We start from the raw sequence: 19512 nt of genomic DNA, 5'->3' as shown, positions 1-19512 counted from the left end.
AGGCCTCAAAAATCACAGCATACAAATGATATTGGTAGAGGTTAATATGTGGAATGAAAATAGACATGTGTGTCTGTCGGCTGTTGAACTGTGAAGATAAGGCAATGATGAGAACTTGGCTGTTGGGTCATGGGAGTTCAGTAGACTCAGAGTGGCTGAAGTACTGCTGACTGTTGTCTTATTTGAACTTTGGGGTCTTTTAAGCTGGTTTCTGAAGACGGCTTTCATCAGGGACGTTGAAAGCAAAATGGATGTTGCACTGAATGACGTGATCTTGGCTAGATGGCAGTACAGACTGATGAAAGACCCCTTCCCCCGCCCCCGACCCCAAGTCTGAAATTTGCCTGCCTAGGCTTTCACGAATTTGTGATTTGATTCCTTAGCAATTTGTACTGAGATTTGAGTTGCACTGCAGACTTAATTAAGCCGAGCTGCATTTAGGATTCACCCAAAAGGAATGAATCCTTGAGAACTGTCAATCACACACAGTCAGCTTCAGACAACTGAGGTGATATAATCACTGGCATAAAAGGAAACCAGAAGAGAAAAAAAGAAAGGAAACAATTGTACTGAAGTCTTTATCGTAAGAGTTTCTTAGAGGCAGTCCAGTTGTTTAAATGACAATTTACTGTACAGAATGCCTTATTTTAAGAATTACTCTAAATTAACCATAAGCCATTGATCTCTGGGAGGAAAACAGTCAATCAGTCTGTAAAGTTCAGTGCTTGATGAACTGCTGATTTTCAACAGGTCTGGGAGCTGGGTGAAGTGAATTCCATGAGAAATATGTTTCCAGTTTTTCCCTATTCTTATTTTAAGGCAAGTCCATAAACTTTGAGGATTAAAATATCTAAATGTCTCTGCACATTCAGGTGTGACTGAATCTGTTGCCTACAGTTGTCTTTATTCTTTTGGAGATGATGTTGGGAGCCTTGGTGACAAGACCTGTGGGAAGCCGAGTTGTTCTGTACTGGGTTGTCACAGATTTGGTTTTTAGAAGTGAAAACACATGGATTGTATAGAAAGAACAGCCTGAGGAGAAAAGAATCAGCTAGCAGTTCAGTCGTATTCTGATGTTCTGTAACAAGCATTATTTGGTTCAATACTCCTATCTATGGCTTTTATCTATAATCTATACCTTCCTCTGTGTTGGGGCTTAGTGGCCAGATTCTGCTTTCTTCCTTCTGGTGAGTTTTCCATTAGCGTAGAGATAAAGCTTTAGCTTTTTAGCCTTCTATAAAGGAATATGACATTATCTGTGATTCTGTAGAACAGACATCTTCTAACTTGGAAAAAAAATGCATCGTTGAATTTAAATCTAGGTTTGTGATATTTACCTTGTTCCCCAATTTCTAATATTTGAAAATGGCCTCTTAAGAAACTTTAGTCAAACAGAAGAAAACATATCAGTTATGCCCCTTCAAAAAGACCACACTTGATTCCAATCACTTGCTCATCTAAATGAGACTTAGAGCCTGAGTTGCCTGCTAGTTCAGTGACATTTCTGTGTTTATCAAGGACTCATCTGTATAATACTAAGCCCTCAGTAGATTGCTCCAGACAGACTCTGTTCTCTAATCATATGATCACTTCTTTTTTTTGTTGGATTGCTGAGAGGATGCCAAGGAGCAGGTTGCTCTTCATTACTCCATGGACAGACTAGCACAAATATGCAGCACCTTCATATTGCACAGCACATATACTGCATATGATATACTTGCTCTTTGTACCCAACAACCAGAGCTAAGTGTTAACTCTTCCTCAGTCTCAGGATCAATAAAGCTGACAGCTGGCTTTCTAGGGTGCATGACAGCTTCCGTGCAGCTGCTTAGCCATAATTATTTAATTAGAAGCTGCCAACTGTGCCTCTATAAGCATTAATTCATCAAGCTGTTGTGCTTGGGTTAATGGGCCAAAACTCGGGGAGGTGCTCTAAAGCAGGGAATTGCCTGTATGCAAAGATGCCCCGAGCCCTGCCAATCAACCAGTCGCCAACCCTGAGCCACGGCATGCATTGCAGAGGGCATGGAGCCCAGAAACCACCACCTGCCTGACATCCAGGTTTGAAGGGCAGTGGTCTGAAGAGCAGTATGTGTCTCAGGGAACACTTCCCCCATTAAAAAAAAAAAAAACAACAACAATTAACAAACCAACAGCAAAGGTGTTCTTGTAGGGGATCCCAACTTCCTCCTAGGTTATAAAAATATCTGTAGATAAAGATATAGATATGTGGTGACAAACTTCCTAGTTCCAAGGAATGAACTCCAAGAAATCAGACTCTTCTAATAACCAAGGGATAATGCAGAATCACTTTGCCTGGATCCATATCACAGTGAAAATGAACAGCAAGAAATTAATACATTGTATATGGTGATTGACAGTCATGGGGAGAGACCCCTTCTTCCTCTGTTTGCTTAATTTTCTTCTAGATTTTCCAGGGAGATCTGTCAATTATTAACAGGTTAGATTCTTGCCTCATTCAGTCTTCATGTAGACCTAGAATTGATGATCAACATCAAGTAGTTTTGACTGACTGTTTAATATAAAACTAGAAAAAAAGTCAACAGGTGTTTGTGTGTGTTCAACAGGGTGGCAAGAAATGTGTTTGTTTACACTGCTTATACACCAAAATACAATATGTGAGATACTATGGATTATGATTCACTTAGCAGCAAGCAAGAAAATGTGAGTGGTATAAGAACATAGAAATGTCTGTCCTAGGATTGCCTCACAAAGTATTTTAATTGTTTTAATTTAAAACAACAAGAAGGTATTTTCCCCTCTTTCTCATCCAACTAGGTAAATAATTACCTCTGTTTTCTTTCCAAGTGTTGTATGGAAGACAATATCATAAACATCAGAGGATGACGTCTTGACTCACCTCCAGATGGAATGAGTTAAGTAATTTGGAAGACAGAAGTCCTGATATTGAATCAATAGCCATTCACACCACTTAGGAACAAAATCACAGGTGTATGGAAATAAATGAACCTCTTATTTAGAGCCCTCTTCCAATGCCCTAGTGCGAGGGAAAGTTGTTCTTCATTGGAGAAGATTATGTACATGTCCTTAATCTTATTCCTGAGTGAGTTACTTCAGACAAATGCCTGAAAGCATTCAGATTCAAAGGCATTTGCCTCTAATAGAATTGTGATAACCTGACCACAAGTAGAGAGTTTCATTCATAACATCCAAAAACATAAACCGAGTTCTGTGACTCATAGATAGAGACATGGATTCATTGCCTTTTCAATAGATTACTACTTGGAAGTGCATTTTAACCTTTTTTCTCTTTACTTGGTTTCCTTATATTCATAAAGGTTGTTTCTACCAAAGTTTCTAAATTGCTTTGTATACATAGTATATATCTTCAGGGTGGTTGATTGAGATGGGGGTGTTGGAGAAAAGTAGATTAGGAAATGATTTCTTACTTAGAATTCTGCATGACCTTGTATTAGGAAGAAATGGTGGTTCTAGCCATTGTGAGTAACTTACCCAGTGTTGATTTTAAAACTTGTAAAAGGGTGAGTTTTTAAAGGAAAACAGGCAGAAAAGCATCTATCTTGAAATAATTCTAGCTTTCTTTTTCCTTGTTCCTCAAAAGTTACCAATGATAACTTCAATTTTTACTGTCCATAGAAATATGATGTTGGCACATTCAAAATGAAGACACAGAACAACAAAGTCCAAACTGTGAAGGTCTGGTGTTTACCTACCTGTCCTCTTTCTGTGATGTTTTTCTTTCTTTTCCATCTTAGCTCCCTTTTCCTCATGCTTTAGTCATTCCTGCTTTTAAGTTCTTTCTCTTTATGCCACAATCAAGATGTCAGTAAAGTTCTGTCCTGTCATTATATTTACAATATTTTCAAGGCATGGTGTTACTTTTTTTAGAGGTTTTTGTCCATAAGAAACCTTTTAATAGCTGTCGATCAGGTGACTTTGTATCCCAAAGGGAGTGTTCTTAAGGCCTGTGCCTTCTTATTTTATAATTTATAATTTAAATATATAACAATCTAAGTATAAGGCTTCATCATGAAGTCAGCCTAGACCTTGCTTGGGGAGATATTGGCTGGTGATGATAAAGGACAGGGGCAGTGGGTATCGTTTTTTTCTTGTCTCTTTAAGATGCTGTTCTCTGACCATTGGGCTCAATGTAATAGTACTATAAACATGTTAGTTGTTGTTCAGTCACTAAGTCATGTCTGATTCTTTGAGACACCATGGACTTCCCTGTCCTTCACTATCTCCTAAAGTTTTCTCAGACTCATGTGCATTGAGTTGGTGATGCCATCCAATCATCTCATTCTCTGTCGACCCCTTCTTCTGCATAGTAAAATATGTCATTTGTCTTCACTTTCATGCTAAACGGGATATGTTACCTGAGCCTGATTCCTTGTAAGAGATGATTTGAGTAGTTTCTTCCTAAGTCTCTGGCCTCCCTGAATGAATTTGGCAGCAAGAGAAATGTCAGTATGTGAGAAAAAAGGGGGAGCACTCTGTGATTGCCCCCAAGTCCCTTGATATGTTAAAACATATATGTGTGTGTGTGTGTGTGTGTGTGTGTGTGTGTGTGTATGGTTAGAAAGAGAAGACCAAATGATTCTGGCAGCCTGAAGAGATTTAGATCTTATCAAAGGAATCATAAACAGAGAAAATGCCACTGAGCTCCATTTGGAACACCTCCAAGCACAAACCATGGAGAGGGGTGACTGGACAGAGGAGAGAGTGCGGTTCCATGCCCAGAAACAGTTCTTCTGAAACCAGAGGTGATGTTCAATCTCTGCATCACAGCTGACTGTTGCTCTTTTCTTTGGTCTTTGCTCTAGCTTTCCTCAAATCCTGCATTTCTTGGCAAGTCAGCTAAAACATTTCAGTATGGAAATTTTCAAACACCCAAATGTAGAAACACCCAGCTCCAAAACTTACAGTGATTATTACCAGACTAATCTTGTTTCATATATATATCCCTACCTACTTTCTCTTCTGTTTGCATTGGATTATTTTGAAACAAATTTCAGGTATTAATCATTTCACTCATCCATTAAAAACTATATGTTTCTAAACTAAAATGAATTTTAAAATGCATCACAGTAACATTATCACATACAAAACAAATAGTACTTTGATATCTTCTGATATCTAGTTGGTATGCAAACTTTGATTCTCTCACAGTATTTTTTTTAAAGTTGTCTTGCTTGAATCAAGAGTCAAGTGAGGTACGTCCATTATCTTTTAAAAATTTATTTATTCTTGGATACGCTGGGTCTCTGTGTCTGTGCATGGGCTTCTCTCTAGTTGTGGTGTTTGGGCTTCTCATTGCAATGACTTCTCTTGTTGCAGAGCACAACTCTAGGCATGAGGACTTCAGTAATTGTGGCTCGTGGGCTTAGTTGTTTTGAGGCATATAGAGTCTTCCGAGAAGAGGGGATTGAACCTGTGTCCCCTGCACTGGCAGCTGGATTCTTATCCTCCATATTATCTTTTATTTCTATCTATAAAAGAAAAAGAATATTGCATATGACATTACCCCAAAGTGGAAAAAATCGTAAATCTTTTTATTTCTCCCTTCCTTCCTCCTATCCCCCTTCACACTTTTTCTCTCTCTCTTCTTCTTTCTTTCTTTCTTTTTTTTCTTCCAGTTTATTTGTTTGAAGAAACCAAGCTATTTGTCATGTCAAATGTCCAGCACTCTGGGTTTTGCTCATCCATCTCTATGATCTCTGTGATGTCAGTAACACATTTTTTCTTACCTCTGTATTTTCTGTAAATTTGTTAGAGCTAAACACCAGATTCTAAGGTGTGATCAGATTCAAGTTCAGAATTTCTTGCAAGAAATCTTCACAAGTGTTGGAAAGCCCATTTTTATTTATTTAGGATCTTGATTTCTTTTTTAATTTATTTTTTAAAAATTAATTTATTTATTTCAATTGGAAGCTAATTACTTTACAACCTTTCAGTGGTTTTTGCCATACATTGACATGAATCAGCCACGTGTGCACATGTGTCCCCCTATCCTGAAACCTCTTCCCACCTCCCTCCCCACCCCATCTCTCTGGGTTGTCCCAGAGCACTGGCTTTGTGTGCCCTGCTTCATGCATCGAACTTGCACTGGTCTTCTTGCTTACATATGGTAATATATATGTTTCATTGCTATTCTCTCAAATCATCCCACCCTCACCTCTCTTACACAGTCCAAAATTCTGTTCTTTACATCTGTGTCTTTTTACTGTCTTGCATATAGGATCATTGCTACCATTTTTCTGAATTCCATGTATATGTGTCAATATGCTATATTGGTGTTTCTCTTTCTGACTTATTTCACTGTGTATAATAGCATCCATCTCATTAGAACTGACTCAAATGTGTTCTTTTTTTAATAGCTGAGTAATATTCTATTCTGTATATGTACCACAACTTCCTTATCCATTCATCTGCTGACTGACGTCTAGGTTGCTTCCATGTCCTAGCTGTTGTAAACAGCGCTGCAGTGACCATCGGGGTACATGTGTCTCTTTCAATTCTGGTTTCCTTGGTGTGTATGCCCAGCAGTGGGTTGCTGAGTTGTATGGCAGTTCTGTTTCCAGTTTTTAAAGGAATCTCCATCCTGAACTCGTTTGCATTCCCACCAACAGTGTAAAAGCGTTCCTTTTTCTCCATACCCTCTCCAGCATTTATTGTTTGTAGACTTTTTTGATGGCAGCCATTCTGACCGGTGTAAGATGGTACCTCATTGTGGTTTTGATTTCATTTTCTCTGATAATGAGTGATATTGAGCATCTTTTCATGTATTCTTTTAGCCATCTGTATATATTCTTTGGAGAAATGTCTGTTTTGTTGGCCCACTTTTTGATTGGATCGTTTGTTTTTCTGGTATTGAGCTGCATGAGCTGCTTGTATATTTTGGAGATTAATTCTTTGTTGGTTGTTTCATTTGTTGGCAAGTCCATTTTTAATTTGCTTTGGCAGATTGAAATGCTATATGTTTTGGACGCAAGGAAAGGACACCTTCTTATTGTTAGTTTTTGCATAATTGTCATATAGGCAAATAACAATTGGGACCTATTCTCTCCATTGTTCAAGTTGATTCTGATGATATAGCAGGCCTATGTTTTCCTTTCTAGTCATCCAAGAACTGCCTGTGCTGTGCTTAGTCGCTCAGTCATGTCAGACTCTTTGCAACCCCATAGACTGTAACCCACCAGGCTCCTCCATCCCTGGGGATTCTCAAGGCAAGAATACTGGAGTGGGTTGACATGACCTCTTCCAGGGGATCTTCCCAACCCAGGGATCAAACCCAGGTGTCTTGTATTACAGGTAGATTGTTTACCATCTGAGCCACCAGAGAAGCCCTAGAACTGCTTAGTATTCCATTGCTGTTCTTGTCACTAGGCTGAGTTACCATCAGGGATGCAGTGAACCTACCAAGAAGGCTTCTGTTGACTGGGAGAGAGAATCATTTTTAGAATAGCCAGGGAAAGTTTGCCTACTGGCTATTCTAATTTTGCATTCTTGGATTTGTTCAACTGTGTGGAGACTCCACTGAACTTATATATGTTTCCCAAACCTCTCCGTGTGTTCCTTATCTCAGTAAATTTTTTCATCAGTTGCCCAGTTCCCCAGGGAAGAATAAAGCCTGAGTGGCTCTTCTTTCTCCCTTACCAGTTCTCCAAACTCCAATTTCTATTGGTTCTTTTCTGTCATCCACCTCAAATCCATCCATTTCTTCCCATTTCCACTGATGCTACTCTGGCCCAGGCCACCGGTACATGCCACTGCTTTTCTAGACTATTACAAAGAAAATGCAATTGTCCTTCCCATCTACATCTGGTGTGATCCCCTTTGGTTCATTTCTTCCTGCTGCAGATATGGTGAGATTTCTAATGTGTGAGTCTGACCATGTCACTCCCTAATATGAATCACAGCTGTTCGTGACATGACTTCTGCTTCTGTCCCTTGCCTTTTCTGTTGCCCTCCCATCCCTTGCATTTTTAACCTCAGATCCTGAATGCTGTTATACACTTGCTTCTTCAGTTTTGTACGTAATGTTCCCTTTGCCTAGAACTATGCCTCCACCTACTTTGATTAAATACTTCAGGTCCCAAATCTATAGGTCCCTTTTATGGGAAGCTTTTCTAGCCCACCACATTTAGATTAGGTACCTCTTATATTTGCTCTAAAGGACCCTATTTTCTTTTACCATGACACAAATAATGCTGCATTATACCTGCTTATTTGACTGTTTCTGTAACATTAGATAGCAAGTTCTGTGAAGGTAGGAACTGTCAGTCACATTCCTTGTGATAAATCTGGCTAAAAACCTGCAAAACTGTAGGCCCTTCATAAATATTTCTCAAAGAAGGAAACCAAATGCCCATTGCACATCCCTTGGAGGAGGGCACAGCGACCTACTCCAGTATTCATGCCTGGAGAATCCCATGGACAGAGGAGCCTGGTAGGCTACAGTCCACTTGGTCGCCAATTCAGATACTACTGAAGTGACTGAGCACACACTCATATATATATATGAATAAATATAAATATAAATAGATTAGGTATATATCTATTATGTAATAGATATATATAAATATATATATAATATGTATATTTTATTGGCTTTACAATGTTGTGTTAGTTTCTGCTGTACAACAGCATGAATCAGCCATAAGTATACATATATCCCCTCCCTCTTGAGCCTTCCTCCCACCCACTCCTCCCTCATCCCACCCCTTCCCCATCCCACCCCTTTAGGTCATCACAGAGCAGACTTTTATGGTCATACATGCCACTGTCTTGAATCTACCATTACATCATCTCTTGAAGAACTGGAGAGCAGTGATGGTGTGCTTGTTCTGGTGTGATTAGTAGTAACGATGGCATTTCCTGACTTGCCCTGAGTCCTAAGGGCAGGGCATCTTGTAGGGAGAATTCCATTTTGTATGTAAAGTGCTTAGCCTAGCTCTTAGCACCTGCACAGACATTCTAGCTCCAGGAAACTGAGAAAAACACTTACCAGCAGCGAAGTCTCCTGTGGTTTCCTTTTAGTTGATGCACCCAAGCAGGAGCAAATTGAAGCTGGGGTGGAGCCAGGGTTTAAGGAACAACCCAAGGAGAGACTTGGGATTCAGAAAAGTGCTGCAAAATTGAGAGGCATCTGCTAGAATGCAAAGTTTGCTGTGAGGATGACTAGCTGGCCTTCTTAATCTTCTTACTGCCAAGGGATTCTACTTCCTCCCTCCCTCCATTCTTAGCTCCTTAGTGATCAGAGGCAGAGGCAACGTGAAATGGTGGTTGAGAGCCTTGGTGTGGGAGCCCAAACTGTTAGAGTTTGAATCCCTACTTGTTTGATCGCTGGCAAATCACTTGACTTTGTGCTTTCGTTTCCTCACCTGGAAAATGGAGACGGTAGCAGTGGTACTTGCCGCAGTGTGGTTACGAGAATCGAATGGGTTGCCATATAGAAAGTGCCGATGACAGCTCCCGTCACCCAGGCAATGCTAAGGAAACGCTAGTAAGTAATTTCAAGGACCTCTGAGAATGACAAAATACAGGTCCTTCCTGTAAATAACTCACCTGATTCTTTTTAATAGTCTTCCTGGATACTCTGTCCAGTCTGTTGATTCTATGCATGTTAAAAAAAGAAAAAACAAATAAAAGCATCTAGAAGTGACTTTTAAAGAGGAAATTCAAGCTACTGATTTTAATTGAACCTGAATAAACATAAAAATAAACTCTTCAAAAAGCTTCCAATTCCAATAACTCTTTTCTTCCCTTTGCTATTCCATAATGCAAGTCATTAATAATGGCTTTTCTCCCCACCTTATTTTCAATGTGTGGTTTTTCAGAATCTAGGAGAATATATGGTAGAATTTAAAATTAAGAATAGAATTTAAATTAAATATTCAATCATTGAAGGATTAGAATAACCTTTTAGGAATCTCAGCCTAGAGAGAATTTTCCTTCACGGTGATAGAAAATGGTTACTGAGAAATGCCCCTGACAATAAGATCATTTAAATTGCTCCAGAAGTGAAAACAAGACATTTGCTTCACACCGAGTAGCTGTGCTGTGTGACTTTGAAAGGAAATAAAGAGTGGGAGCTCATGAAGGACAGAGGAACCTGGCGTGCCGCAGTCCACGGGTTGCAGAGTCAGACACGACTTAGGTACTGAACAATAACAAGAGTCCTCTGGAGTCTGCTACTGTGTGACCCATTTAAAAACTGCCCCATGTGAAGAAACTCATACTTTTCTACTTGTATTCACCAGTTCCATTCTGAAGCAGAAAGTTCTGATAATTTCCGCACCCCCATTTGTGTGTGTGTACTAAGCCACTTCAGTTGTGTCCGACTCTTTGAGACCCCATGGACTGTGGCCCTCCAGGCTCCTCTGTCCATGGGATTCTCCAGGCAAGAATACTATAGTAGGTTGCCATTTCCTTCTCCAGGGGATCTTCCTGCCCCAGGAATTGAACCTGCATCTCTTACATCTCCCGCATTGGCAGGTGGTTTCTTTTACCACTAGTGCCACCTAGGAAGCCCCAGTTACCCACCCCCATTTACAGCAACTTTTTATTCTGAGAGTATCTGATATAATGTGATTGTGAACTACTTACATGGGTGAAAATAGGAGGCAACCCATTCTTTATATATAACCTGGTGCACATCTGGTAGCTCAGATCTGCCTGAGATGCAGGAGACCTGGGCTCATTCCCTGGGTTGGGAAGATCCCCTGGAGAAGGGAATGGCAACCCACTCCAGTATTCTTGCCTGGAGAATTCCATGGACAAAGGAGCCTGGCAGGCTACTTTTTTGTTCATGGGGTCACAAAAAGTTGTACATGACTGAGCGACTAACACTTTCACACTTACAAAGGAGCCTGGCAGGCTAGTTTTTTGTTCATGGGGTCACAAAAAGTTTTATATGACTGAGAAACTAACACTTTCACACTTATCAGACTTTTGGGCTGCTGAATATTGTGTTTTAGACAATATTGTGAACTGTGGATTGACACTGCTAGGCTGTTACATAGAGAAAAGGAGAGCCAGGTTCCAGTAATGGTGATTTTTCTGTAAAAGGAGCCGTGGAACAGCAGATAAATTCTAGTGACGGGGATTGGGGAAATGGGGCATATGACTGTTAGAGTGTGGCAGAGGCATAAAATCAAAGCCAAGGGAATACTCTAGACTTGAGGAAATGTTGCAGAGCCCTTGACAGAAAAAGAGCTGGCCAACAACGAGAAGCACATCGAGCACTGGTCAGGCATTATGGCTCAATTTCTTACAGGGTTAAGCATTCAGTTACGTCAGGTGGAGAAATTTTCCTGTGGGCTCGTACTTGCAAATGTACAGTGAAGTGCAAATGGAAAATAGGATTCCCTTTGCACTAGTTTGTTTTTTAGCCAACTAGGTGAAATATCTTTTTCTTTAAACAGAGGGATACCTGTGTGAAGGTGTACATCTTGTCAAGCTGCAATGAAATGGCATGATGTTCATCCCTATTTGCATAAAAAAGCACTCCTTAGAAAACCACCTGTGTTGTTTGGCTTTTCTGAATAAATACTTTTGTGGCCTGGAGTTCTAACGACTCTGTTCTAATGTGTGATACGTTCAACATTTTAAAGGCCATTTTCAGGTCTTTGGATGCTCAGTAATGTAAAATATTTATTTGTTTGGAAAGATCTGATTGCTTCACACTTACCGAAAACCTGTCTCATATAAAGTACCTTTTTGTTTTTTGCAGTGTTGTCCAGATGAGAGGGGTAGCAAATATCGTATCTGTATGCAAAGAATTGAAATCCTGATTCACAAATTCCTCATGCTCACGATTTTCTAGTACTTCTCCACAATCTGCCAGGGAAGTGATTCACATTGTGCACAGGCCTCATGGATTGGAAACTGCAGGCCCTTGAAATCTTCCATCATCTGCACAAAGAACAAAACATCATGTGAAGTACAATTTAGTTTTATACCAAGATCGTGTCATCCCTTCCTTAGAATGACCTCCTTTGTTTATTTTTTAAAATCTTTTTATTTTGTTTTGGGGTGTAGCTGATAAACGAACAATGTTATGACAGTTTCAGGTGAGCAGCAAAGGGACTCAACCATACATATGCACGTATGCATTCTCTCCCAAACTCCTCTCCCATCCAGGCTGCTACATAACATTAAGCAGTGTTCCCTATGCTACACAGTAGGTCCTTGGTTATCCATTTTAAATATAGCAGTGTGTACATGTCCATCCAAACTCTCTAACTATCCCTTCCCCCCATCCTTCCTTCACCCTACAACCATAAGCTTACTCTCTAAATCTGTGTCTTTTTCTGTTTTGTAAGTAAGTTCATTTGTATCATTTCTTTTTAGATTCCACATATAAGGGATGTCATATGATATTTCTCCTTCTCAGTCTGACTTACTTAACTCAATATGACAATCTCTAGGTCCATTCATGTTGCTGCAAATGGCATTTTAGAATGACCTCCTTTAATTGGTAGATTCTATGTCTAGCCTCTGTTGCTTGTACAGAATTCTGTTTGCTACCTTCTGGTCATGTGAGTATATGCCAGTCCCTGGGGCCTTGTTGAGCCTTTGCTTTTGCGTGTGCTATGTTCCTAAACGTCTCGGCAATGGTTGGCTTATACATTCCTTCTAGAATATATTTCAAACACCTACTATGCACATGAGGATGCACGCAGTTCCAGAGATTCACCTGTAAATGAGATGCATTTGGTCATCAGTGTTCTCATGGAGCATGTAGTTTAAGAAGAGATTGAACTAGTTATTGGGCAATTTCAATCTCATGCAATAAAGAAGTGTAAATTGATAAAAGGGTCGAGAGGAAACTTCTAATTTGAACTTGGGGTGTCAGGAAATTTAACCACATTTTATATTAATGCTTAGAGGAGAAAATGCTAAAATCCTAATACATCTGTTGACTTTAAGATACTAGCTGACTGATAGAGTCATAGAAATTCTATCCTAGGATGGCTTAGGAGTATCTGAAAATCATTAGCCATTGCTCCATTTCTCATTTAGTTAATTCCATCATTTCCAGTATGAATAATTTTGATTAGGAACCAATATCTTCGTTTTTAAACTCTTCATTTCCCCCTTCCATTAAACCTTTGTCTTGTGAAAGAACATGTGCAAAATTAGAAGACAAATGATAGCCTTAGATGAACAGTAATCAATTCTAAACATACTTTATAATTATACCTATAGTCTCCTTTTATAATGATTCTCAAAATGATGTCATGATTATTATTTTAACTTTAAGGATTACTGATTTGCCTTGTCAGTCTCACACATAACTTTTCTAGTAACTACCCCAGTGCTGAACACACAGGAGGAGCTCAGTAAGAATTTTTGGCATCAGTAAATTCATAACACCGTATTTTAATTTTTTTTTTTGCAGGACTACACTATTTGCGGGATCCAAGTTCCCCAAACAGAAATTGAACTTGGGCCTTGGTAATGCAACTGTGGGGTCCTAACCACTGGACCACCAGGGAATTCCCTAAAACACCACATTTTAAAGAAATAAATTGTTGCTGCTAAGTCACTTCAGTCGTGTCCAACTCTGTGCGACCCCATAGACAGAAGCCCACCAGGCTCCCCCGTCCCTGGGATTCTCCAGGCAAGAACACTGGAGTGGGTTGCCGTTTCCTTCTCCAATGCATGAAAGTGAAAAGTGAAACTGAAGTCGCTCAGTTGTGTCCAACTCTTAGCAACCCCATGGACTGCAGCCTATTAGGCTTCTCCATCCATGGGATTTTCCAGGCAAGAGTACTGGAGTGGGGTGCCATCGCCTTCTCCAAATAAAGTGTTAATTTAAAGAAATTAAATGTAAAGTTTAAAAGAAAATTTCAAGATATAAAATGTGAAATATAAAATGAATGAAATGTGAGATGAATGATAATACCAGTTTTACTTGATACTTACTTTTAACCATGGATGTGCACCCTGTGAATGACAGTGAAAACATGATTGAGCACAGTAACGGCATCAGATGTATCTGGATGAAAATCTTAGTTTTGTTCCTTCCTACCAGGGCACCCTTGGGAGAGTATCTTAACCTCTTGACCCTGCAGAACATTCGTCTCATCTCTAAAACGGGAACACAGAAGCCTCTCTCATGGTGGTGCTGTGAGGATTAAGCCAAGGTCATGCCATCTTGTTTGCTTGTCTCAGTTCATTTCTAGGCTCTTTTGGTTCGTTTTATGAATAGGTATGCTTGGATTCAGAATAAACTGAGAAAATATGGATCTGATGGAGCTGATCTTGCGTGTTCTCAAATAAAAATCAGGCTGCTTCTCACTGGTTTCCCTCTGGACTAATGCTATCCATTTTCTTAACAAAAGGAAAAACACACCCATAACACATTCCTGAAGTTCCCTTGGTGTGCTCACCTCTCCTGCTGCTTCTGCGGGCCCTGGTCCAAATACAGCACAGTCACATGGCCTTTTGACAGCTTTTAATAGGCAGGTCAGTCTCCCACCTTGAGACATTGCACTTGTGAACTCTTCTGCCTTTTGCCTTTCTGGGTCAGGCTTTAATAATTTTTCCTTGGAAAGGCCTTCTGTCACCATCCCAGCTGGAGGAGCCGGGGCTTCCTCTTCATTCTCTATTCAGCTCTGTGTTTCTGTCATAGCACTGTTCACATGAGTAAATATTTGCTTGCTTTACTTGTTAATTTTTTTCTCAGTAGACTGTAAACTTCATGGGGGCAGGAGCTAGGAACTGTATTTGTCCTGTTCTTGTGTATCCATAGCCCCTAGCACGGTGTCTGGTGTGTAGGAGGCATTAACTTATTTTTTCTCTATCCTTCCTGCCCTACCATGTGAAATTATAATAGTAGGATTATCTCTCATGGTGAAAGCAACTGACGAGATAAGTAGAGGTATAGGTATGGGGCTTCCCTGGTAGCTCAGATGGTAAAGAATCCACTTGCAATGTGGGAGACCTGGGTTCGATCCCTGGGTTGGGAAGATTCCCCTGGAGGAGGACATGGCAACCTACTCCAGTATTCTTTCCTAGAGAATCCCATGGACAGAGGAGCCTGGCGGGCTACAGTCCATGGGGTCGCATAGAGTCAGACACGACTGAAGTGACTAAGCAGCAGCAGCATAGATAGACGTGTAGGTATAGGCACGGGCTTCCCAGGTGGTGCTAGTGGTAAAGAACCTGCCTGCCAATGCAGGAGACGTAAGAGACGTGGATTGGATCCCTGGTTGGGAAAGATCCCCTAGATTAGGAAATGACAACCTACTCTAGTATTCTTGTCTGGAAAATTCCATGGACAGAGGAGCCTGGCAGGCTACAGTCCATGGGGTCACAACGAGTCAAACATGACTGAGTGACTGAGCACAGCATCAAGGGGTCAGTGTAGCTGTTTGAAAACTCTAACTTGGACATTCTAAACATATGGTGAATTTTTATCTATTGAAAAATTAGCTTTTTACCTTTTTGGTCAGGTTTATTAGTTGTGTATTCTTTTCTGCTTTTTATTTGTTTTTTTCAAAAGTTTACTTATTTAATTTTGGCTGAGCTGGATCTTTGTTGCTGCACACGGGCTTTCTCTAGTTGTGGTGAGTGGGCTTTTCTTGTTGTGGAACATGGGCTCTAAGGCTGCGTGGGCTTCAGTACTTGTGGTGCATGGGCTTAGTTGCCCCAAGGCATGTGGGATCTTAGTACCCCAACCAGGGATTGAACCTGCGTCCCCTGCACTGGAAGGTGGATTGTCAATCACTGGGCCACGAGGGAAGTTCCTTCTTTCTACTTTTTAAATTTTCATTGACTTATGTTTAGTTCTCAGGGCAAGTCTAAATGAAGGATGGATTGGAGAAAGGCAGTTATTAAAAAAGGTAAAGAACAAAAGTAAATTAATTTTACCTCTTAATTTGTTACAGTACAGAGAAGGTTACCTTAATTATCCATTTTATTTTTTCGTACAACATAAGCAGTGGAAGTTATTACTATTGAAAGCATGGAAAATGGTCATTACAACTGGCTTTATATGCTTTCACCTAGTAGTCTGGAATTGTTTTATATATTATGAATAAAACCTGAGGTTAGTATGTTATTTTATTAATGTATATATCCTCCAAAGAACTTAAGGGACCATGGTAAAATCTCTGGCTGAGATAGTGCTTTCCATCCTAACTTGAAAAATTAATTGTAAACAAAAAAAATCTATTTTGGGAGTGTTTGCAAATAATCCCTCATACCAGTGATATTCTTCCGTATAGAAACAGCAGGAACACTTTCTTTTTATCATAGCTGTATTTTCATATTGTTTATATAGTCTGTGATTTGCCTTGGTAATTTGCTTCCTTTTATGGGAAAACAAGTTTTCTTCCAAACAACCAGATGCAATGTAATCAAATAATTGCTGTCTTAATTTGCTGCTGAAGTCCTCCTGAGCAGAAAGAAATAAAATATAGGTATGCAGTGGCATATATTTAAATTCTGAGTTGCTAAGCATAATCATAGCTATCTTTTATACCTGAACTTGATGTCAGGTATCTTGTCAAGTGTTCCTCATGTAATCCTCATGAAACCTCTACAATAAAAAATTGAGGCTTAGAGAGGTTTGACTTGCTCCAGGTCACTGCTAGTGGCTGCTTCAAAATTTCTGTTTGGGAAAAACCTAGTAGTATGAAGTTCAAGCAGAATTCATTCACTCATATCAAGAATGAAGGTGAAGGTGGACTGATGGAGATCAAGGGTGGGTGATGCGACTTAACAATAATTCTCCCTACCCCACAGACCCAACTCACAGTGATCTCATAATTGCTGCGAGCAAGATTTCGAATCCCAGCTGCCCTGACCCCAATTCCTGCACTCTTAACTGTCATGCAATGCCACTGAAATACCAGATGGCTGTCCTATCTTTTCTGAACTGTCAAAAGCAACTCTTCAAGGGAACCAATCTCAAGATTAAGTGAGAAGCCCACATACAGCCTCCACCAGAGGGTGGGGTGGCAGAAGGTGCTGGACAGGACTGATTTCCCTTCTTCTCTCTTCTTTAAATTTCAAGCCTTATGAACACGATTTTCCTATGATACAGCTTAAAAAAAAATTAAACCAGATTGAGCTGAAATCTGCAAATCTGTCCTCAGTTACCCACACAAAACTCCTGGGATATGATCTCTTCTCCCAAGGACTCCTACACAGCATTATTTTTAAGACTTTGATTTCTTAGGTACCACAAATATGAAAAGGCACAAGATTTCATAGTACTAAAAAGAAGTCAAAAAACATTTGAAATGGAATAGGAGAGATTTATCTTTGTCTTCCTCCATGCCACCAAATAGCTAAGCTAAATAAATAAATAAACATGTGTCTTTAAAAATTAAAGAAAATACAAAGACATATTTGCAAGTTCTGGTTCTTAAATCTGTAGCAAATCTAGATGAGTGAGTTAGTCCAATAGAAGGTTGAATCCGGATGCTCTGACAGGCATTCTTCATCTCCAGATAAAAGGTAAATTTAAGCATGAACCTCTGACTAACCTGAAACTCTGTTTAAATCATGAAGTATACTGAAATTGAGGTCTTCTTTTACCAGCTCTACTAGTTTTTAATTTGAGGAGAGTTCTTTAAGACTATAATATTGGTATAGCCACTTTATGTTACTAGCAGTTTTCTATTACCTTAAAGGTCTAGACATATATAACAACAAAGTTAGAAACAAAAAGTAAAAAGAAAAATTGATTCTTGATGTTAAAACCAGTCGACCCTCACAACCCCTTTTCCTTCTGAATCTTGGTGAAAATCCTGAAACCTTAGATATAGTGAAGTATAGCCTCTCGCTGTCCTCCATTTCTTTTGGTTTTTGCTTTTCTTCATTTAACTGAGCTCTAAAATTATAGATGTCCTGACTGAGCATAAATCATATGGCAGACACTATGATAAGTGCTTTAGAGATGTGACAGTGGTCTCTCTTTGGAATAACCTTAGGAGCTGAGGATTATTTTTTCTTACAGATAAGAAAACTGAGACCTTGGGAGCTCCTTACCCAAGTTCATAGCTAGTAAATAATAAGATTCAGACTCTGGTCAAGTCTGTTTGACTCCTAAGATTGTAAATCCTTCTTAATTGCTAAGATATACTGGTTTGTTGCTAGAGTAACAGATCTCTTCTGTAAGATGAAATACAGAAATTAGATGGTAGAACAGAAAATGAGATAAATTTTTTTTTTAATATGGTAGAAGAAGAACTATATTTGTATGCTGGTAGGAAGGATTTGGGACTTCCCTGGTGGCTCAGGGGTAAAGAATCTGCCTGCAGTGCAGGAGAAGCAGGAGATACGGGTTTGATCTCTGGATTGGGAAGATCTCCTGGAGGAGGGCATGGCTACCCACTCCAGTGTTCTTGCCTGGAGAATCCCATGGACAGGAGACAGTCCATGGGGTTGCAAAGAGTTGGACACAACTGAAGGGACTGAGCACACACACAGGAAGAATTCAGGGCTTCCCAGTGGTACTAGTGGTAAAGAACCACCTGCCAATGCAGAATAGGTAAGAGACATGGGTTCGATCCCTGGGTTGGGAAGACCCCCTGGAGGAAGGCATGGCTAACCCACTCCAGTATTCTTGCCTATAGAATCACATGGACAGAGGAGTCTGGCGGGTTGCAGTCCATGGGGTTCAAAAAGTCGGACACTACTGAAGCGGCTTAGCATTCATGTAGGAAGGATTCAGGAGTTAGGGAAAATTCAACAATACAGGAGAGAGAGGAGAAACAGTTGGAGTGATATCCTTGGAAAAGTGAGACAGAATAAAATTGAGTGCATATCGAGTTTATTCTTTGTTTTGAGCTTGCAAGTGAAGTTGCTCAGTCGTGTCCGACTCTTTGCAACCCCATGGACTGTAACCTACCAGGCTCGTCCATCCATGGAATTTTCCAGGCAAGAATACTGGAGTAGGTTGCCATTTCTAGTAGCAAGATGTATGAATACAGACTAGATATATAATAGATATCAAAATAGTATAGGTACATACAATCACATTTATGTATGTGTGTATATATGTATATGTATATATATGTATATGTATATATATATATGTGTGTGTGTATATATATATATATGTATATAAAGCAAATAGTACTGGAGCATTTGGGTACAGACACAGTTGGAATGCTTTGGTGGGAGCTTGTTGATTTCTCTCTGTATTGCTTCTGTCTGCTCAATAAAATAAACTGAATACTGATGATGGTGAAGGAAGTAAGTGAGGTTTAAAGAGAGAGGAGATGTTTTAAATAGTTCTTTAGTGCTGTGGGAAAGTGAATGAACTAGGGGGAAGTATTGACTGGCAGCATTAAAGACTCACTTGAAGCAAGTGGCTGTGAATTCAAAGTGATATCATTCAGCGTAGCTGTGCATTTTTCTCCAGCCACATCCAACTGTATAGGAGCAGGTGAAGAGCAGACCCAGATTTGATCCTAACCAGCAAGTGTGAGGTTTTGCAAGGTGCAGGCAAAAAGAGTTGAAAATGTAAGCAAGAAAGTTATTAAA

The 19512-nt window shown here is 39.8% G+C and overlaps 1 protein-coding gene across 2 annotated transcripts in view; it reads left to right on the top strand.

Moving 5' to 3' along the window:
- KCTD16 (potassium channel tetramerization domain containing 16) overlaps positions 1-19512 on the top strand; it is a 312930-nt gene that overhangs the window by 3136 nt on the left and 290282 nt on the right. The window lies entirely within an intron of this gene.

Source organism: Bubalus bubalis, chromosome 9 (genome assembly GCF_019923935.1).
Source record: "Bubalus bubalis isolate 160015118507 breed Murrah chromosome 9, NDDB_SH_1, whole genome shotgun sequence".
Classification (NCBI taxonomy): domain Eukaryota; kingdom Metazoa; phylum Chordata; class Mammalia; order Artiodactyla; family Bovidae; genus Bubalus; species Bubalus bubalis.
This window is presented reverse-complemented; position numbering and strand designations above follow the sequence as displayed.